The 22,201-nt window shown below is 45.0% G+C and overlaps 1 long non-coding RNA gene across 2 annotated transcripts in view; it reads right to left on the minus strand.

Moving 5' to 3' along the window:
- The window catches only part of LOC142767443 (uncharacterized), a 525,683-nt gene that overhangs the window by 109,364 nt on the left and 394,118 nt on the right, over positions 1–22,201 (minus strand). The window lies entirely within an intron of this gene.

Raw genomic sequence — 22,201 nt, forward strand, 5'->3', positions numbered from 1 at the left:
TGTATTTGATAGTTTATGAAATACTCTTTATAACCTACTTGATAGTGTCTAAAACATGCTACTTCAATTCTGCTCACTGGAAGAACATGTAAAACTTTATAGCATTATAAATCTATAAGCTTGACTTCTTCAACAAGCTACAAAAAAAGTGCCGTGGTTGCACGGGGTACAACCAAGCCTGCTGAGCGATAGCCGCAAACATTACTAAAAGACGTGATGTCCCGCACGTAGGCGCCCCCACTCGGCGAGTAGCGGCACGTGTCCACATTTGTGCTCGGATCGCGAGCGCGCGGATGTTGCACTACTTGTGTTGAGGTCGTGAGGCGGCCGTACACGCCGGCTCGCAGCTCTCGCCTAACTACGGAGACGGGTGTCCTGGAGAGAACGAAGTGCCACTGCGCATGCCTGTTGCTATGACGACGGACGTGCAATCAGGAAAATGAAGTAATCGACGTTAGCTTATCTTGAAGGCCAAACACATGCACAGAGTCGTTTATGAGTTTGTACCAGAGGAGTAAATCTATCGTTCTAGGAAATTTTGCAGACATGAGATTTTAAGATGACGTCATCTTCTTCTAATGGAGTGGCCTTACTAGCAGCAAGCAACCAAAACCTGCCCGTTCTTCGATAAAGGGGAGAGGGGAACGCACAAGCGCACTTGGATTTTGGTGCATGTGATAAAGAACTCCAGGTCGTGGCACTTAGTCGACAGTAATCCATTACGTTGTGCCTCATTTGAAGTCGTCGCTGCGGCAATTTAAGCCGCTGAATTCATTTCTTAGCACGAACAAATGAACAGCAAACAAAAAATGTATGTCCAGAATAATGTCAAATTTATATTTGATTGATATGCGGGGTTTACCGCCCCAAAACCGCCAAATGATTATGAGAGACGACCTGGGGTTCTTTACATGCACCCAAATCTGAGCACACGAGCATACAGTATTTCCGCCTCCATCGAAAATACAGCCACAACCACCGGGATTTGATCTCGAATTTATAGATTCTGCTTATATTGCTAAAACCGAATTGATAACACATGCACAGTAAGTTGCATTGCCAAGCAGTCCTTTGACCCAGTCTACACGCCTCAGCGCTAGTAGCATAATACCCGCAACTCGCAGAGAGAATTCAGACAACGGTCACTGCGAAATAAGGATATAGCAAAAATCACCTTATGACAAGTGAGACCTTTTATTCGCGCAAGCTAGATTTATACACGTAGCGTGAAAGAAGTAAATTGACAAACGTCTAGAAGCTCAATAAGGTTTTATTTTTTTATCTAGAGCCGGGGGTGTGTAACGTATACGACCCGCAACCCGCATGTTGCCGTGGCCCGTATACAGTGTCAACGTTATGGAACTCGGCCCGTCACATCACAAGATTGTCGACCCCTGATATAGAGCAACGTTCGCTACTGCATTGATTTCAAGATATATGTACCAAATGCCATGGTGCAAACTTGGCACCTAGAAAAAGTCATTTACCAAACAGCGCGTCTCATCATGGCAGTGCACGCAGCTATCATAAGGAGCGGTATACAGTTCCGGGGTGAGAAAGAGGGTATTCGCTTCGGTGAGAATACTTTTTGGCCCCTATCGGGTGAGAGTGAAGTCATGCAGAATTGCGGGTGGTTGCAAATGTCCCACTGTCAGACATGGGTGCGACTCTATCATCGGTTTTAAAATACGAGGTGGTCTCACCGTTTATTTAACCGTGTCGCGTTATTGTTGCAATAACCCTAGTAGAAGATTCGGTCTAATTTGTACCACGTAAGATTTTTTATAAACGGCGTTTAGCGACATTTGCGTGTAGCGCATTTTCTCCACGACGGCAGTGACTGTTTGCCGGATAGGGCAATGGTATATAAGCGAAAATAATAAATGGAGTCAGAACTGACAAAAAAAAAACATGTTATCAAAAATGGCTCCTGGTTTAATACAGCAGGGCAGAGACTTATTCACACATGCAGGTAAAATTGAACTGTCTTACTACAAGTATAGTTCGATATTCCCGAGTGTGTGATATATTACGACTCACCCCGCTGCGGTGGTCTAGTGGCTAAGGTACTCATATAGATGTGCCCTGTTACTGGAATGGTATGAAGCCTTTGTGTTCTGTACATGCTGTAAATAATTTTTTTCTAAACAGGTACTCGGCTGCTAACCCGCAGGTCGCGGTATCCAATCCCGGATGCGGCGGCTGCATTTCCGATGGAGGTGGTAATGTTGTAGACCCGTGTGCTCAGATTTGGATGCCCGTGAAAGAACCCCAGGTGGTCGACATTTGCGGAGCCCTCCTTTGTGGCATCTCTCATATTTATATGATGGTTTTGGGACGTCAAACCTCACATATCTATCTAATTATTACGACTTGGCCCCACGTGTTTCGAATCGGCGGTGATGAAATGTTCTTAAAAACCAGCCGCTTTGAATAGTGGCACTTCAATTTTATGAAAAATCTGCTGCGTGTCTCTACTGAACCGAAAGTACATTAAGAAAGCGAATTTCTTCGTCAGATTGTTTTTTTTTTATCTTTATACCACTGAGTTACGGCAGCACGCCATTGCCGCCGCCTAGCTGAAGCCACGTACTGTTGTCTCCATATCGCATGAGCGAATGCGTAGATAAGTAAGTGTGTGGGTGCTTTATGTATTTTGTGCGGGCCGGTTTATCAGGCAAAAAATGTTTACTTCGGATGACACAATTTCTTCGACACCTTTCAAGCTGGTGCGTCAAACGCCAACAAGGCTGTCCAAGTAGCTCGTGTTTACGAACACGGGATGGGTTATTTGGAGTTGAAAGTTGATCTCTTTCTAAAGTATAAAGAAAAAAAACACACTTATTTATGACAGAACCTGGCTTGATAAGAGCACGAGATCGTTAGCCTGCTTATTACAGCTGAAAATCAATAGGGAAACGGCATGGCAATAGGTTCTTTAAGCAATTACCTGAAAACGTGTCGTAATAACGAAGCTGTTCACGCGCAGCTAAAACACGTTTGTGGACCTTTCATAAGCATGTCAGAATGGGAAGACGTCGCTTTGCGATCGAAAATTCGTAAACTTGGTTTGTGTGCCAGTATTTCGAGAAGTAGGCTTGTCTTCTTCATGACTGCAGCGGGAAGGAGACGCCGGCTTACGAACTTGTCATCATTTGCATGGCCGTGCGCAGTGGGAGGGTGGGGCACACGCGACAAGAGGGTGGTGCAATGTCTGCCCCATGCAGACATTTCACCACCCTGGTATAGGAGAACTCCATGGTAGAGGAGAACTTGGCCCATGCCTAGGATCATTCGAAGACCTTGTCACATGTTCAAAATTGGCCAGCGTACCTTAGCCCATGGGAACAAGCCAGTCATATTATATGCCTTACACAAAGGCTTTACACTGGTGTTGGACGTAAGATTAGCTGATGACGACGACATGATAAAGTTACTCTCGGAGCTCACTGTACAAAATTTATTATCTGCGGGTTTTTTTTCCCGAAAACCACGATGTGAGTATAAGGCACACCGTAATAGATGGCTTTGAACATTTGGACAATGTGGTGTTTAGCGTGCAGTGACATCGCTCATAACACGGGCCTCTACCATTTCGGCTCCACCGTATTGTGACCGCTGTGGCCTAAATTGAACCCGCGAATCGTGGTGCATTTCGGAAGGAATCTTATTCTTATTCTTCTCAATAGATAATTTGAACTGGCTGGAAAGTTTCGCAGTTTATATTGAACTTTTGTATTGAAGTTCCATTTTCCCGAACCGTACAGGGCCTAGTGCCATAAATTTTGTTACACAAGAAATAGGCCATAGGCTTGTACACAAGTTAACTCCTGCCTGCACGACCCCAAAGGCGAGAAAAATTAAACGCACATTTCAATGTTATTAAAGACGATATTCCTTCTTGGGGCCTTTGACGGAAAAATTTTGGTCTGTCTGTCTGTCTGTCTGTCTATCTGTACTTTTGTCTGTTTGTCTGCCCTAACGATATCTCAAACGGCACCAAACGGCCAACCCCATTCGCAGCGCCCACCAATATTGCTCAATGTTTAGCATTCATAGTTGTGCGATTGTTAATTAAAAAGTAATTCTTGCAGATATCTGAGGTGCCATAACAACACTTAAAAGCTTTTTATGTCTGTCTCTATACCAGAAGAGGCACACACAAGTAACTCTAAAGAATGTAGCGGTTATCGCGCTGCGTTGTCCGTGCAACGCGATGCTCAAAAAAGTGTTTCCACCGCTTTGCTACGAAGTCACAGTGGTGGCACCTGCCCGTCGCTTTGCGTTCTACACCTTATCACCTCTGAGACTGGCGCGCATTTTTCTCCGCGGGCTGCACGCCTTCGTTTTTGAAGATAACTGCCAGATGGCGCTTCTGTCTAACGAGTCTCGATGCGCTCGTTCACCTCCGCTACATGCTCGAGGCACTCTAACGCAGCGCCTCCAGCCAATGTTCTTGCGCAGAACATCAAATAAACGTTTTGCTCACTCTCTCTAGACGCAAGATTATCGTCTTTCAACTACATTTGCGGTGTAACATGCAGATTTGGAACCATTCTTTAGGGGAGGCAGTACGCAGAAACAATTTGTCCGAAGTGGTGTGGCCTAATGTTTTCAAATACGATAACTTAGCATGCGTGAAAAGAGTTGATATACCAGCTGAACAATGTTATCGTAAGAACTGAAGGCCCTATGAGTTAGGATTTTTCAACGATGATGTCTCGGGCGTGATTCCTTTTTAACGGTGATAGGATAATATGTGCGCCACGTCTCATTGTTGGTTTTGTTATGGGCAACAATCAATGCAAATATGCTCCATTTTATTGTATTGTAGTTGTCCCCACAGTAAAGGGTACTCTGAGTAAAGTACAGGCATTCGAAGAACGCATGACCAATGTTGTTCCACGCCAAAGTGTGCCTCTGCGCCAATGTAGTGTTCCTGAGCATTTAAGTATGGTGCGATGATGGACGCGGTGGATGTGAACAGCGAGGCGATGTGTGCAAAAAGAGCGAATGCCTTATTTTCCCTAAATAGAGAAAAATCGGAGTAAAGCAGGAAAAAAAGCAGGTCGGACACAGGTTTTATAAAACAGAAGCAGCATACGTTTTTTTTTTGTTCCTGCTGCACCAGCACATGTGTTATTCTATAGGAGTCGGTCGTTATCTGCCAGAATGTTTTTTTTTCATGCGATGTTGGCCAGGATTACCTTATAATCCATTTTTGCAGTTAAGCTGTCGATGTTTACGTTCTGGCGTATCACATTCTCGAACAAAATGACGAGTAGAACAGGTATTCGCAACGTCCCTCACCCTCTCGACACAGGTTCCTCAAAATAAGTCTATAAAATAATCTGGTAGTATTAGAACCCATGAATAATACGACACCCTTAGCTACTTTCTATTTGGGTATATAACACACCAAAACCTCATCATACAAAAAAAGAAGATAGAAATCTCTGTAGGCGCCAGTCTGAAGTAATTCGAAGCGTCGTAACCTCTTTCACAAATGTCATGATGCTTGGCGGCAGAACTTCGTTAGCCCTGCTATCAGAAGTTGACCTTTGAACCCGCTATCATTAAGGCTCACGCCGTTTCCTTGGGTGAAGATTGGCGGACATTAAAGGCGTGCCAACGCAAACAGTATGATTGAGCTTGTGGGATGTGACGCCACTGCGGCAGATATGTGACGCCACAAGCGACGGTAGCACTTGATTGTTGTAATTGTTTTATTAATTATTGAAATTAAACGTCCCAAAAGGACGATATGAGTATGAGAGATTCCAGAGCAGAAGCCTTCGGAAATGTCGACCACCTGGTGTTATTCAACGAGCACCTCCATGTAGCCACACGAGTTCAGTGCATTTCCGCCTCCACCGAAAAGGCGTCCACCGCGGCAGCGACTTCATCTTTCGGGTCAGCAACCGAGTACATTCAGCACTAGACCACCGTAGCTAGTTACCGGGGTGTTCCATTAGCACAGCTATGAAAGGGCTCTGAAATATTGTGTTAGAAGTCCTTGTACCACAAAAAAATCACAGCATGCTCACAGAGTCAATCATGGTGAGGAGGGAGAAGCGTCCATCCGTCCATCCATGCTTGCATTCACCGCCTGTCCGTTCGTTCATGCTTTCGTCCGTTAAGCATGAAGGGAAGCATGTAGCTACGTGAGGTAAGAGCAGTGGATAATAACTACGTCCATGTCCACGCGCTGGACAAGTCGGATTTTATCTGTACGTGCATGCGAAACCGCTTTGGCTGAGCAAGTGTAGCTAACGCTACAAAATTAGTACACCATGCGTACTCGACGAGGGGACAGCGAGAAGCTTTTGCGAATTACGTCGCCGAGTACGAATTCTCAGTGTACACAACTACGGAATAAAAGGGCGAAGTTTTATTGTACACTTAATTTGTACATACACAAACTAAACATAGAAAAGAAGTAGAGATCGTGTTTACATCTTACAAATGAGCACTTAATTTCAATTTATGTGCGTGTATCCATACCAGAGAGGGTGTTTAGAAAAAAAGTATTCAACAATTTAGAGAACTTGGTACTCTACAATGAGATGGCAGAAGGTCTCCCCTACCCTGCACGTGTCAGAAAATGTGTTTAGATGAAGAGTTTATTGATATCGAGTACTTCGTACTCAAGTATGAGAGAGCACTGAGCCGTCCCGATGACATCCACAGGAAGTCGTGCCAATGGGTCACGGAGTGAAAATAATGTAATCTTTAGTTCCTGCGTCGACTATGCGATGACCAGACATAAGCCAATCGACAAGCATGTTTGTGTTCCAAGTGTTTAGAGTCAACCTTAATGGCAAGAAAAAAATTCACTGTGATATCATGACGTTAATGTCATGTAGACATATTATATCCGTTGGCTATGGAAAGCTGTTCTTTCATTTGTTAGTATTTCGATTTATTTAAGAGACCAAACTCATTTCGTGTGCCAGTCATCACTCGGCAAGCATCTCTCGGATGCAATGGAGGAATATTTGCGTCAATTGTGTGGGTAAAAGGCGGTGATAAAGCATAATACCAGCGAGATTCTCATGTACAATGATCACCAGGCCTTGTCAGCAGTCCCTGTCTGCAGTCATCGTGCCGCTATGACCGCACACGTCCGGTGGACACTACCAGTGTCTCAATTAAGGGTTAAGAGTGTAAACACCGTGAAACACTGTACTGACTAAAAACAAAGAAATAGATGGCAAATGAATAGATTGGGCAGAATGGAACAAGACATCCTGTCCAGTAAGAGACTGTCCTTGTGTGTCTCTTGCTATTCTTCACATGTCTTTCTTCACCAGTACAATGTTTCAAAGTAATCCAAACTCTCAGCTTTTGCTCACTGCAACCTATAGACTAAGGACACCACCTATTTAGATTATGCTGTCAGCTCCCTCTCATTTTAAGTTCTCCTTTCTTTCTTTCGTTTTCTTTTTCTTTTTTGCTTCCTTTATTTCTTCAAACCATATCTTGCTTAGCTGAAACCAACCCCACCTTTCTGAGTAATCACTTTCCGGCTTTTATTCACCACCAAATGTGCCGGAAGAAACCATCGTCAGCACAACAATCAAAAGCGACGCTCTTGCACCTACTCTGCTTAGCTTTAGCTGGAGGGATAGTGTATTTTTACGTCACTAGTGATTTGACAAAAAAGTGAAATAAATTGTCCTGCTGATCAATCTTGATGGAACTCTGCAGCGCTTTCTAAGCATGGTCACGGAACATTACCAATTGGCAGTAAGTGCTCCGGAGAACACGCGTGCGAAATGATGCAGCGGAGAACGCCGTCTACAACATACAATCAACTCTCCAAGTTCACTAAAAATCACTTCCTCTTTCAAGAAATGAAGCTACACGCTCAATTTTTTTCCTTCATTCACTCAAGATCCATGACATTATCTGATAGGAGCATGCAGGGCTCGAGAGTTAGTGGGGCCACTGCAGGAGCCCACCATGTGTGTGCACGTGTGCACAATTGCACCTAAAGGGCCTGCATTTGAAGAAAAAAATGCCCCCCCCCCCTCCATAAAGGGAATCGTGAGGAAATGCGAATGCATTTCTGGCACCGAGAGAAGGTACGATTGCAGTCATACATTCGCCTTCACCGACTTCTGCCATCGCCTTGAGAGGCGCCCAGCCAACGAACGTTCGAGAGTGAAAAGTGAGCGGACGAAGGTGGGGCGCCAATGTTCTCGGCTCAGCGTTCTCCTTTCACAGCGGCGTCTCGAGCACACATTTCCGGATGTCTTTGAGAGGCGCCTAGCCAGCGAACGGTCGAGAGAGAGGCGCGAGTGGTGGGGGTGGTAGTGGTTAGAAGGAAGAAGGAAAAGGCACCTAATTTCTGTCTGCCTTCAGGCGACATGGCGCAGTGCCTTATAAGGGTGGGGGGAAGGACGGATAAAAAGAATAGAAGGAAAATAGATGAAGAAATAGACAGGCAAGCGGCGGAAAAAAGAATGAGATAGGAAAGTGGGGATCCGGTCGATGCAGTCCAAGGGCGGGGCGCCACAATGCGAGAGCTGCACGGCGTCAGGAGACCGCGGAGGGCGAACCAGTCGGCGGGAGCTACGCTGGCATCGGAGATCGCGAGGGCACAACCGTCCAGCTTGAAATCCTGTGAGCGAATCCCGCGCGAGTGAATCAGAGATTGCGACACAGGGAGGAGAGAGAGTGAATGGTGAGAGAAGGAGCAGCGAGGCACTGCACCATCTTTCCTACTCTCTCTCACACCACATGCTCCAGTTGCTAGGGGCGAGGATAAGCACGCGCCCCCGCAGCTGTTGCTATGGAAGAGGGACTGAGAGCAAAGAGATAACAACGGCCGGTGCGCGAATGCCGGGAACAACGCCGGATGCCTGACATAACCCGAATAAAAATGCATTCGCATTTAAACAAGAAACGTTGCACAAGCACACGAGGCCCGCGTGACGTACAGCCACGGCCCCAGCCGGCGATGCTCCGCGGTACGACACCTTGCGGCCATTGCGCATTGGGACGTCACGTGCACAGGAACATGCGTGGCCTTACGAACATGCAGGCCTGCACTCCACGGTTGACATCATTGAAAAGTGTGCTTGTTTAACCAAAGACCCGTACTCACACAGGGCGCTTTTGTCATATCTGTTTTAGAAGACGAAGCGCGCTTCGACTGATGACACACGCCTGCATAAACAACGCACTCTTTATAACCGGTTTCATTTTGTGGTTGTCTAGAATTTTTAAAGACGATGGTCTTCCTTGGGGGCCTTCGACGCAAAAATATTGGTCTGTCTTTGTGTCTGCCCTTAACGATACCCCAAGCGGCACCAAACGACACCCCAAACACCCGGCCCCTCTGCGGTGCCCGCCAATAATGGTGAAGATTTATCGTTTATACTTGTGCAATTGGGCGCCCCGCCATGGTATTCTAGTGACTAGGGTACTCGGCTGCTGACCTGCAGGTTGCGGGATCGAATCCCGGCTGCGGCGACTGCATTTCCGATGGAGAGGAAAATATGGTAGGCCCGTGTGTTCAAATTTGGGCGCACGTTAAAGAGCCCCAGGTGGTAAAAATTTCCGGAGCCCTCCACCACGGCGTCTCTCATAATCACATGGTGGTTTTGGGACGTTAAATCCGACATATCAATCACTTATTGTGAGATTGTCAAATAAAAAGCAATCATTGTACATATCTGAGGCACCATACCAATACGGCAATATTCTGTATGTGTGTCTTTTTACTAGAAAAGGCATACATAGGTAACTCTAAGAACTGCAGCGCTTATAACGCTGCGCTTAAGATCCAACGCTTTGCAAAGGCGGCATGGTGGCGACACCTACACCCGTCGTCTTGTGTTCTACACCTTATCGCTTCTGAGACGGGTGCGCACGCCGCGCGCTTCGTTTTCAAAGGGAACTACCAGATAGCGCTCATGTCTCATGTGTGACGTGACTTGATGCGCTCGTTCGCCTTCGCTGCACGCTCGAGGCACTCTTGCGAAGCGCCTCAAGAATACCATTGATCGATTTTCTTGCGCAGGACAGCAAATAAACGTTTTGTTCACTCTCTCAAGCAGATACGGGCCATTTTTTTACGTGGTTGTTGCATCATCATATCTTCATATAATCATATGCCTCAAAATGGCATCTACTGAGCGTGCATCATTGGAGCAGGTGCGTTTTATCATTCGAAGCGCGCTTCGTGTTAAAGCGACCTGAGGGAGCACGGATGTTCTACCATTGTCCCCTTTGAAGAGCATGCCTGCATATTTTCAAGGCCGCGCATGCTCCTTTGCAAGTGGCGTCACAACCCGCAACGGCCGCGAGGTGTCACTCCGCAGAGCAAGGCTGACCGCGGCTGTACCTTCCGGTTCAGCTTCCAGCGTTTTCGTCACGACAAGAGCACAGAGATTCAATCACAGCGTGTGATGAATATTTGCAACTCCACTCGTACTGGACGGCTTCTAAAGCTTTTTGTTTCGTTCTAATCACGTGACAATGATCTCAATTGTCACGCGTTTCGTGGCCGTTTGCTGGCTACTCTGTGGCTATTCGCCGTTCCGTGGCTATTCGGAAAAGCGTTGCAGGATCCCATGAATGCGCAGACTTTAGAGGCTTCATTAAAATAGAAAATCAGCCACCAGTGTGGGCATCACGTAAACCAAGGAACAACAGGAGTGACAAAAGAAACTAATCATTACGCCATCAGTATTTGGAATGTGGTAGGTAGCCGCCAAATGTAGCCCTGCGAAATTTACAGGCAACTGCATGCCCCGCGCAGTTTTCTCTTTTCGAATCGTGTTGAACTAATGTCCTTCTTATCCCAGGATAGCGGCACCATATGATGCCGTGTGGGCATTACAGGTCACTAAAATTATTGATCTCATTCCGACATATTGATGACGTAACTGTTACGTAACAATGCGTGATGATATCACAATGTGACAGTCGTTTAGTCAAAACTGGGCCGACCAACGAGGCAGTGCAAAACCAGGTGACGCGCCTCCAATCTTCAAGGCAGTGCAAAGCCACGCTAGGAACATAAAGCTTTCATAGGTGAGCGTGAAAGGATCAAAATAGGAAAAAAAATGGCATGTCCTTTGGGTTGTCTTAAGTAAATGCTTGTGTACCCGGCGAGTTTGTTTCTTTTTGAACAATGGAACTATACCAAGAACGTGATGGACCAGATAGTTATTATCAAAATAGCAAAGCCGAGAGGACCACGTCGCATAGCTGTGAGCATAAATCTGCTTCAGAAGGTAGTGGGGGAGGAGTGAGTGAACTACCACAGACGCGCCCCTTCCCGTCCTCCCTCCATCTTCCCAACCCACTTCCACTGAGACGCCCAGGATAAGGATGAAGTGCTAAGACGAGATTATTATAATTGCACGAACTGAGGACAAGCACTAGGTTGAGCGCTAGCCCAAACCAACATCCTTCTAAGCTAAGACGAGAAATAGCGAGCAGGGGAAGGGGGAATGGTTGCAATGCTCTTGTCTATGTTTACCTAATTGTGTACGAGTCACTAAACAAATGTATGCATTTTATAGTGCTACACACAACAGCAGCCCTCAACACTGTGCATGCACGTTGAATTGTCGGAGAAACCGCGGCTAGCGCTGTACAATTCGAGCATCTACCTCCGGCAATGGCAATTTTCGGCTAACATGTCTAGATGTGGCAATAGGTGATTACGCATATTCGCACGTTCGCCAGATATATAGTTGCCGAAATTATGAAAAATTATTCTGTGTAAGCTGTTTGGTTAAGGATTCGGCTTGGGATATCTAAATGCGAGAAACTTTTGGAAAATATCCTGAAAGTATACAGATAATTTATTATCGGCGATTTGAACGCCTTAGTGATCATGTCATGAAGTATACCCACTTTTCTTGCACGTTACTATCTACCCTATATTTCCCTGTCCACTAAAAATCATTCTAGCGTGATTCCTAAAAAAATTGCGAAGTCTGAAGCTTAGACGAATGCATGTTAAAGAACCCCAGGTGGTCGAAATTTCCGGATCACTCCGCTACGGCGTCTCTCATAATCATATGGTGGTTTGGGGGCGTAAGATCCTACATATCAATCAAAGTTTAGACGAATGGCACCAGGAGGTACTGATTGAAATTTCGGTCTGAGAACTTGCTAACCTTACTGGCCTTCCTCCTTCCATCCTTCTCCTCCTTGGTACCAAGTGTCTCACTGCCGCATGAATGGATAGAGGCAGTGTTTCGTGCTGTTTAAGGCATTAACATGAACACGAGGCCCACATCTAGCGAACTGTAACCAACTCGTCTAGATTACACGAGCACGAGGCCCACATCTAGCGAACTGTAACCAACACATCTAGAATATTTATAGAATGATTACTATTCAACTGCAGAGTCCCCCTGCAAAGAAAAAAGAAAAGGTAACGTATCAAAAGGTCACAAATCTTTCAGTAATGACTCCACTGAAGTAAGTGATCGTTCAGAAATGGGTAGCATCTACGAATATCATCGCATACTATAGGGGCAAATTTAGTTGGATCACAACAAAAAAAAGTATATGTGCTTTTTTGTGCATGATGGATGTATATCATGCTCGGTTTCCTGCATTATGCAAGCGCAATAGCCGCTGCAACAAAAGCGAACTACATTTTCGAAACAGTAAGCACGGCCCTTTCCGGATCTCCAATGCGTATATTGATGTTTTGTCAAAAACTTTAAAGAGCCACTCACCAGGCTCTCCAAATACAAAAAAAGGAGCCCAATATTCTTTCCTGATAATTTCGGTCCTTCTCGCCCACGTCTGTGGCGCAGACAATAGTTGCCGATACGTCTGTAGTGCGCACGCTCTCGATTGGTCCATACAGGCGAAACGTCAATGTGATTTGTCTCCTGCACTGCTAAGCAGCCGCTCATCCTTTGTTCCTTGTCTCGTGTGAATATCGTGCAGAGCAAACTGATCGCCCTTCTTTTTGTGTGTTTACGACTACACCAACATCGATAATAGTGCGTAACCGAGAAGTGCAAAATTCTGATAGGCTCCAGTGCTTAGTGCTCACATTGTTACCGTGCTTTTAAAAAGTAAGGGATGAGGAGGATAAATCACGTGTTCAAAGTGTAGCGAAAGAGAAAGGAATACTATCCCTTTGTCTTTTAACACGGGTTGGTGAAGGGCCCTTTATGCTATCCTTGACTCGGTACTGTTACAAACACCTGAAACTTGCAAGACCTTAGTTGAATGGAAGCGGCCTCCAGCGTCAGCTGCACGCATTTCACGACCAGAGACTATAAGTTACACATGAGAGATGGCGCTAGGTGCTCACCGCGCAAGCTTTTGATACAAACAGCGATACAATGTAAGGAAACTCATTTTTTTATTGGCTCACGAGATTGCGCCGCATTCTTCAAGCTAAGTATCAAGTGGCTCGTGATCACGTTTGCTAACTCAGCTCACATAAGCGTATTGCCTATACGAATAAGGGTGCGATATGAACATTTCTGTGGGCTCAATTCAAACATCTTTCATATCTGCAGTCTAAACGGTGTGAAATTTTGGTAACATATGAGTATAGTAGCTGCGTCAGTTAAAACATACGTTTTGATAACTATTTTAACTGGTGACTGTACCCTGGAGCAAAAGATTGCTTTTTTGGCTTGTTTAGTGCATTTGCGAAATACTATTAGCAACATGCTTTCATCGACAGGACTCTTTCTTGAGAGGTGGACAAATGAAAACGGTGTTGCAAAAAAAAAAAAAAACAGCCAACATGTTTTGAACTAGGTTCAAATGGATGTCATACCTGTGGTTATGTATTTAAATATTTTTCTCTACATAGAGAAAGTTCTCTGAATGCCAAGAAAGTCTATATTTTTAATTGCAAAATGCAAACCGTTCACGTGATGCAGTCTTTCAGTATTGCTGTTTTTACTCCTTATCAAATGCCTCACTCCAAGCTATTTTCTGAAAATGAAGTTAACACGGCCCCTAATTAACTGCGAAATCTACATTTCAGAATCAATGACATCAACATTTCTGTTACTAAGTAAAATAAGGTGACTAGTGTAAGGTTGTAGATTGTTCAACATGCAACACAGTGATGAAGGAGTTTTTAACAGTGATATAAAATTTTATAAAACACCTCTCCAACTCTACAGGTAGCAAAAAATTGGCAGTGGCTTAGCTCAGCTATGCTATGACTTACTCAGCATGAGCTGCAAATGGACGGATGGACCACGGATGAATGGCCGGCCCGAGGAATCATGGACCCACGGAAAGACGGAAGAATCACGGATTGGTGGATGAACGGACGTACCACGGATCGATAGACGGAGGGATCATGTATGGCTGAACGAACCAATGGACTAGCGAGGGAGTGTTCTCACGCGGGTTGAGCGGCAGCCCACCAGTAACACTTCACTCCAGAAGCTTCCAGACCATCTCCGGCGCGCCAGCTGTGTGCCGTGTGAAGTGACTGCTCCTTGCGCTTTCGCAGAACTGCTCACTGCAAGCCATATGTGGTACTGCTCAACCTCGGCCAGTGTAGCTTACGCTACAAATCGACAAAATGCGTATTAGAACTTCTCTGCGGTGAAACCTGAGGAATTGCGCAGCACGGGAACGCTGAGTTTTCCGATCTTGGAGTCCCCAACACTCAGTTTATCAATGCATTGGTGAAATGTATGTTGAGGTAAGCATGCGGGGCTTCCCCGGCAGGAGAAGAATCTTCTTAGGTAGGTTCGCAATCTCGGTGTGCTGCATTGCATGACCCTCTCTTCGCAATAATGACTTCCTGCTTGATACAGCCGTTGGCATAGGCGTCATCTACAGCTATATCACAGCGGCTTACGCTCCTTGCTGCGCCGGTGATGAGCAGGGGGCAGGGGGAGGGACATTAGCTCGCTCAGACAAACATGGTGGTGTGGTGGTCAAAAACATTTATTGATACTATTTACACGTGAGAGCAATGGGGGCGGCTCAAGGCCCGACCCTGCATAAACTCTAGGAGGAGTCCCTAGTCCGGGACCCCTGTGGCTTGAGGGGCAGCACGCGCCCTGGCCACGAAAGCTCTTTGACCCCCCCCCCCCCCCCCCCAGACCGAGCAGCCAAGCAGGGCAGCCTCCCAGCTCTCCGAGTAGGGGGTAAAGGGGAAGTGAATGAGGGGACCGCCGGGTTAGATGGGCCCTCACCACGGGGGTGCCACACGGTAGCCGTAGTCCACCAAAATGTTCCCGTTCTAGGACTCACTTCGCGTTATAGGACTCACTCATGCGGAGGAAGTCACCAAAGCTCTCACCGTAGCAGAACCCGCATCTAAGATCATCATTGCCGATTCGCGGAGTGCCTGCCGAAAACTTGCATCACCGGTCACACCACTCGAATCCTGAAGGGGTGTTATTATCTGGACCTCCCAAACACAAGTTTAGTGATCTGGACGCCAGCTCACGCAGGACTAGTTGGTAACGAGCTTGCCGATGCCTCAGCCCGCGCACTTGATTACCGGGAACCTCTTCGTCCTCTATCGCCTGACGATTCAGAACCTAATCCGGTCACCTCCCTTCAATAGATTACAGCGGTGTACAAATCGAACAGGCTCCGATTTCCGCCTTCGGCGACGGGCCTATATAAGGTGGACGAGCACTGAGTGTTACGCCTTTACACAGACACAGTATTGTGCCCTGCAATACTAGGGCATTTAAATCCGGCCTTCTCAGGGGAATGCCCAGAAAGACATTGGTCAGCTCTATTCACCCAGCCCGAGTCATCCTCTTGTGTAGAAAATGTTTTTGCAATTTTTAGTTAACGATTGCGATTACTTTTTGGTTATATTTGTTAACTATACTACTTCAGCCCTTGCTCGTTCATTCCAACGCAGTTTTGGGCATTGCTAACCTTGTTATGGCCTGTAGTGATCACTTAATGGTGCGCTTCATTACGCCACATGCGATAAACGAACGACAGTCTGAGGGCCTGAAGTACTTCGATTGCAATGTGAAACTTTGTTTCAAAAATAACTATATAACGTCTATAAATAAAAAATAACGTCTATAACGTCATCACCTTAAAGCTGCAGCTTCCGTAAGCATAGAAAACTATATTCTTAAGTGGCTTAAGTTAACGGTGACGCAGCGCACAGCGAAGATGTCAGTGAAGCAGGCCCGCAGCCAAGTGGAGTGCCCTGAGAGAAGGCCCCCTCGCTCTGAAAACATTTCCTCGCTATGGAGCACTGACGTAGGTGATCTTCAAAAGTTTTTCTCAAGGAAGTATACATGCGTCCTAGACACATCTGTAGCTGAAAAAAGAAAACAAAAAATAAGCATTTTTTGTATGTCGGTCTTATAAATCATACTTATTTTTTTTTTTTCGCAGACTGACACCGAATCAGGTAATTAAACTTATCTGAAGTACAACGTTACGTTTTTACAATAAGCTTCACCAAACTGGCATCATAAAACTGCAAGTTAATAAAAAGTCTTGTCACGAAACTTCACAGTTTTGTCAAAAGCATACAGATATCCACAACGAAGTACTCACACCGTGAAAACACTGGAGACTTGCGAGACCATGCTTGCGAGCCAAAAGTGCAACGTTTGCGGCCTCAGGCGGGAACTGCACGCATTATCTGAATAGCGGCTCTAACACACATAGGCCAGATGGCGCTACGTGCTCAATGTAGAATATCTTGAGCGTGGCAACTGATGGGAACCTCTACTCCTTACGTTGGCTCATGGGGTGGCGCTATTTTTCACAAACTAAGCCTCAAAATACTTTTCCCCGAATGACTTTACACGGCTCGCATGGAACCGTCATAGAAGCACTGCGTGTAGGGAAAAATGTACAAAACAAACTCCCGGCGTGCCCAGTTCACTATAACTTAGTCATCTGTATGTTACAGGGAGAGAAAGCTTCGAGATAGACGATTAGGATTGGTGGTTAAGCTTGAACGTACGTTCTGTGAGCTCAGATGTTGTAGCCCAAAGACAATTTTTGCACATTGAGGCTTGTTTTGCACATTTGAGAGCTTTGTTGTATAAGTATAATCGACGAGGCTGTTGGTGAAGTACATACGAATGCGACACATTACAAGCAAAAAAAAAAAAGACACTATATGTAAATGTCCATTCATAGTTTCTCTTTCGTCTGACTTGCGCTGGGTATTCTTGTGTTTTATCGGTAGTACAATTCAATAGACCCAGTTAGCAATGACAGTAACACTATAGTGTGCCTTTATCATTCTTATCTTTCTCAAACAGCACAACACAGATGGTTCTGCCGTATATGTTGTAAGACGGAATTGATAGGAAGTTCCAGCAGTCGATGTAAGATGAATATATTTATATACGCCATGTATAATTTTATTGATGCTCAAGGTTATACTGCGTCCTTTCACAAGCTACGTGCCGGTCATTGAACAAGCATTGTTTGCACTGTATTTTCGCTACACAAACCAGGGCCGTAGCCAGTAGGAGTTGGGGGGCTATGTGCCACGTGTTCGTCAGGGCCTTCAGAAAGTGCGTCCTCATCCATGCCCCCCTCTCCCTCTGAAAGAAAATTTAGCTATGGCCTGACCCGAAACTCGCTCTCGAGTATCAAACTGAACAATTTAGAGCTCTTCTGCAAGCACAGTGATGATTAGCTGTAGATGAATGAGCCTTAGCTCTCGTGCCACGGACCCTTCGAAGATCTTTGTCCCTTAACAAAACTATGATTTATTGTGACATTCAGTGCTTTAAATACAGAAATTATGATGAATTATGAATAGCAGCAATGGACACCTTTTTTTTTCTTCCTCGGTTAAATTGTAATGTCGTGAAGTGTTAGAAGAAAATGTAAAGTGAAACGGAAGTTGCTGCGTGACGGTCGAAATCCACAACCCTGAGCCACGGACGCATCATTGTACATTACACCCATGTTTGCTGCCATGGTAGATCTGCGATCACCGTAATAAATATTCATAGGACTGTAATGTTCATTATCGGTGAAGGCAGAACTACCAATAAAAACTTGATGCGCTTGGTAAAAGCATGTCTTTATAAGCTTGAAATTTAGCTTGTACTCGATAACTGTATATTGATGCAAATGTTTGAGACAGACAGACAGACAGACAGACAGACAGACAGACAGACAGACAGACAGACAGACAGACAGACAGACAGACAGACAGACAGACAGACAGACAGATAGACAGACAGACAGACAGACAGACAGATAGATAGATAGATAGATAGATAGATAGATAGATAGATAGATAGATAGATAGATAGATAGATAGATAGATAGATAGATAGATAGATAGATAGATAGATAGATAGATAGATAGATCAACATTTCTCGATCACAATGTGCTTCTGAAACGAGTCATCATTTTCGTCGCCCGCTCGGCTGCGGAGAGCATACCATCGTCCAGCTGATCGTTTTTTTTTTTTACCTGGTGCTCAGGGTAAGGACTGCGTGAGGGCCTTTCACGGTGACCGCTGCGTACGCATCGATGTTGGCGCTTCGCATTCTTTTATTTTGTTCTAACTCCCACTCGCATTTCCTTTTTTTACAGCAGTCACCAGGTTTTCAAGCACGCAATCAGTGATAAAGGGGTCACGCGCCCCAAAGTTCGCGTTACCCGTGTACGAAAAAACGCATCGTTGTCCGAAATTAATAATTGAGTCATGGACTGAACAAATATCTAATTGAAAAGTGAAATCCCTTTGCACTGTGTGCAACCTCTCTGTAGACTATCATGAGAAATTATAGTACCTTTTGTGAGTGCTCCGTACAAGAGACTCTTACGTCACTCTTTCCGAGGTTCGCATTTGGCTCCAAAATCAATATAACTGCCACCTTCCTGCTAATTGTCACTTCACTTTGCAGCTGAGAGACAGACGCATTTTGTTATTAAAGTCGTTATCTTTAAAGCTGGTGATAGAAACCAAGATCTAGCAGAAGCATTTCTGTACTTAGCTTTTATTTGTAGTTGTTGGCGCTCGAGCATGCTGCTACATATGTCGTTTCTAGGATACTAAGGATATTTTTATCACTAAGGATAACAGGATAACCGCCCTTCATTCCCAATTTCACTCAGGACATCATTCCGCCTCCTTCTTTTTCTATGTCCAGGTCTAGAAATATGTGTAGTGTCAGATGACTTGAAAAAATATAAAAATGTTTCAGCCAACTTGCGCCTAATATTTCAAAAAAACAAGAACTAAAAAAGCGCTTGAATCGTTTAGTTGTAACTCTAGAAAAACAATATAAACAGCTTAAGTTGTAGTACTTTCTCCGGAACACCAGAATATTTAATTCATGCTAAGAGAACTACCAATCGGATAATCTGCATAGCTATGAAAAGTTGCCTGCGGCGTCTTTAAAATAGTACATCAAATGAAGCATATTTATAACAGATATTGTAATGTTTCTTCAGCAACGTCAAGTTAATTAGTCTATGCTAAGCTGCAGTGGTTTGTTTAAACAGCTGTCCTGTGTAGGTTATCTCCACGATTTCTTTGAAATGTTGTGAAGTTTAAATGCATACTTGTGCAAGTTGACAGTTTACATATGTACAACTACTGACTTTGAGTGCACCATTAGCATTTCGCTCGACTGCCCTATTGTACCAACTGCCTACTCCAGCTCTTCGATTCATTAAGGTTAATTTTGCGAGAAGAAAACTAGACTCTTCGTACTAACATGTACGATTCAGCCGTGCATACCAGCAGATTAGGTGCCGCGACTGCTCGCTTAACTGATCCTAGAATAGCCGCGCAATGATAATCATGATTGTCAATCACACGGATTAGTGATCTTGAGTTGAGGAATATAGGGGGGTGGAGGGGATATCAAAAAATTAATGCGTGAGTTTTTTCTGAATATTGTGGCATCAATCAATAAACATTGAATGATTAACGAGTCGTTACACGCGATTGGAGTAGCGCAATATTGCGTCTGTCATCACGTCATCAGCAAGACAAATTGTAGGGCTTGTAAAGGTGCACAGTAGCATAGCCAAGAAGTGGTGCGAGTCGGAGTGTTGAAGAGATAGCCAGAAGCATTAAGTTATGACTGCATGAGGAATTCTGTCTTCAACATAATCATTCCTACCGATATTTCTAAATATTTAAATTATAATTGTTTACACTTCAATGTCGCTGGCCGCACGTCATATTATATAGATAGTCAATAGTACTGAATAAAGCATGTTTTCAAGTTGGCAAAAATGCCACGTCACAAGAAAAGTTACCTGTACGTTTGCATTTGTGTGGCCTGTCTAACATCCTGTCATGCGTTCTGCCGATCGCGAACGTCCAAGCACCCTTGTTGTGTCTTTACCTAGGTCTTCGTAGTTTGTATTTGTTTTTTCACGGTCTGCACACATGTCACCTCTGAATGAACAACTAGCCCATGCAATCGTTTCACCCGCATGTAAAAAGCCACGCAATAAAACAAAAAAAAAACCTTTCTTTAACTTCTGCTCCGCCATATGTATCAACAAACTAAGGCACTCAAAGGTTTAACGAGTTCAATGAAATGATTTCATAAAGTATCCTGCAAGTTATTGGTCTTTATCTCAACCTTTTGAGACGCTATACGTATTCAATTGTGTACATCCCTTCTTTTTGTTAGTCTGGCTAAGAAATAGCCAGACGTATTAAGCTTTCGAAGAATTGTCTTGTGTTATAGCGTGAGGAATTGACAGCATTCCAAGAACAAGTGATATGTTTACTACGGAACACACACGTAAATATAGGCAGAAAACCACGTGACCGGCCGCACAGCAATGCCCGCACTAGATTCCCAGGTGATATGTGACGTCACGCCACAACAACTTGCTGCATCATAAGTTTGTAATTATTAAAATTCAAATGAATTTTGCAACGCTCTGTTGCGTACGATCACTTTCTGCAGGAACTATCACGTCTTACGAGGCGAACATGTCAAAAAGTATTTTTTTTTTGTCAAAATAACATACCCCTAAGATTCGCTCTATTCTTTTTTGCCTGATACACAATTCTATTTATGGATAAACAAAACATGACTCAATTCAGAATGGATACATGCTGAATTGCAATTAATTAGGAATAAATAATATAGCTGATAAATTAGCTCATATATTAGCGCAGTACGACATTACTTTTGAAGGAATAAAATACAGACTGCCTTGAAATAACGTTGCATCGATGTGACACGTCTACGATCAGTTCTCCTAGTTTGGCGTCTGAAAGGGTTAAATCAAGATACGCTCCATCATCTTGATTGATTTGTGGGGTTTAACGTCCCAAAACCACCATTTGATTATGAGAGACGCCGTAGTGGAGGGCTCCGGAAATTTTGACCACCTGGGGTTCTTTAACGTGCACCCAAATCTGAGTACACGGGCCTCCAACATTTCCGCCTCTATCGGAAATGCAGCCGCCGCAGCCGGGAATCGAACCCGCGACCTGCGGGTCAGCAGCCGAGTACCTTAGCCACTAGACCACCGCGGTGGGGCACGCTCCATCATCTTGTTAACACGACATAAAGCTCAACTTGAAACAGCACAATTTATTTCTGTTTTTAGAAGACCTTTTAGGAGGATGAGGAGGAGGAGGAGGAGGAGGAGGAGGAGGAGGAGGAGGGAGGGAAGAAATGAAAGGCAGGGAGGTCAACCAGACGCGCGTCCGGTTCACTACCACGCACTGGGGGAAGGGGTGAGGGGATTAAAGGAGAAGATAGAGAGAAGTGAAGGGCAACGTGTGTGTAGATGTGACCTTGTCCATTGCATGCCTATAAGCGGTCGCGTAGTCCAATCGTCTTTAGAACACTTAGCAATGCCCGCGTCGCTTTGCTGGCCAGCGACGCGTAGAGCCATGAGCCAAGGATCTTCTCTACGGGAAAAGTTCTACTCGGGAGCTATCCTCCATTCCTACGCGAAAGGAGTACGCCTTTGTAAAAGCTACTCCTAACCACAGGCGGCACAGTAAAGTTGCATCCTGGCGGGAGAGGTCCGATAGAACTTGAAGCTTTTTCGATTGGTCCAATTTGTGTAGGCGGCGGTTCCTGACACTGGGGTCACTAAGCCAAGTTTCCAACATGGTGTTAGCGAACGAGTGAAGGCCCCTTGCAGCGTCGGTTCTCGACAATGGAATTGGGGTTGTCTGGGCGTCCTCGTCGGCGGATCGGACAGCATTATCAGCAAGGTCATTACCGACAATACCACAATGTCCCGGTAACCACTGGAACACCACGTCATGTC

This window comes from Rhipicephalus microplus, chromosome 7, assembly GCF_043290135.1.
Source record: "Rhipicephalus microplus isolate Deutch F79 chromosome 7, USDA_Rmic, whole genome shotgun sequence".
In the NCBI taxonomy this organism is placed as follows: domain Eukaryota; kingdom Metazoa; phylum Arthropoda; class Arachnida; order Ixodida; family Ixodidae; genus Rhipicephalus; species Rhipicephalus microplus.